The following is a 1,260-nucleotide window of genomic DNA, read 5'->3' on the forward strand; positions in this document are numbered from 1 at the left end:
GCTACGGAGAAGGAGGGCACTTACCCTGAACACAGAAAGTAGTCAGTCACACACTAAGAAACTATGAGGCACCTGGATTGGGACGCCCTGGAAGGCAGAAAAGTGGGGCAGCACCGAGCTCATGAAGGAAGGGGAAAAGGAGGAAAGGACGACCCGAGCAGGAGGCCATGGGTACACAGCTCTGAATGGGTGTCATCCCTTAGCTAGACCATAGGGAACTAGGCACCCGGTACCCTGACGTATGGGACCAGGGAAGGGAGTTACCCAGAGTCCTACTGATGCGGTAAATGTGTTGTCTTGTGTTTTTCTTTTGGTGTTTTTCTTTTGTGTTTCTCCGTGTGAAGGCGTTAAGAGATAGGAGGGGTTTATATAAATAGAATAATTGGTGCAAAGCCCAAAGGGCTTCACATAGGATTCAGGGCTTAGGGCGGGAGTCCATCCTAGGCAAGTACAGGCTCTACGATCAGGACCTCCAAATGTAGACAACCCATGACGGAGTAAGCAAATCAGCCTCAGGAGCCGATACCCAGGACGGGAAGGAACTTGAGAGGCTCCGCAGCTATGTGCGAAGGGGTACATGGCCAAGAGGAATGAGCAATCCATCGCGGTGGCATAAGGTCAGGGTGTAGGGATGGCAGAGCCCCGCAGGTGACCATTGGGCAGACTGCGTGCCACAGAAGGTCCCCGAGTAGTTGACCCCCGCCACTGGGAAACATTCAAAGTCATGGCAGGTGAGATGGGGGAAAACTACTCGTGGAGGGAACATCTACTCAGCAATTTATGGGAGTCTGCAAGGCATACACCACCCATTGCTCAGACCAAGGCTGCACGTGACCGGGTGTTCGAGACTCGGTGGTCACACAGATAAATATTAATTTTCTAAATTTTTTAGGGGCCCCATGGGCCCAATAGAATGGCCTGGCGAGCCACATCCAACCCCTGGGCCACATTTTGCCCACCCTTGCAGTCTAACAGAACAGATGTGTCACAACCCAAGGGTGTGATTTTGTGTGCGCGCGCTTCGGCACTGCTAAATTATTTCCCGCCACGAGGAGCTTTCTTTGCAGGGTGCATTTCTCAGTTGCAAAGAGGAAACCCCGGTGCAAAGGAGTTCCCGCCACCCACATGCAAATTTGTGTCCCACTATTGGCCAGTTCTAAATTATTCCCACGTGGCGGCTAGCGATTGACTTGCTAGCCGTATAAGAGGCTTGAGCAGGTTCCGCCCAAGGTGGAGGACTTCACCTCCATCTCATGAAGA

Source organism: Alligator sinensis, unplaced genomic scaffold (assembly GCF_000455745.1).
Source record: "Alligator sinensis unplaced genomic scaffold, ASM45574v1 scaffold832_1, whole genome shotgun sequence".
Classification (NCBI taxonomy): Eukaryota; Metazoa; Chordata; order Crocodylia; family Alligatoridae; genus Alligator; species Alligator sinensis.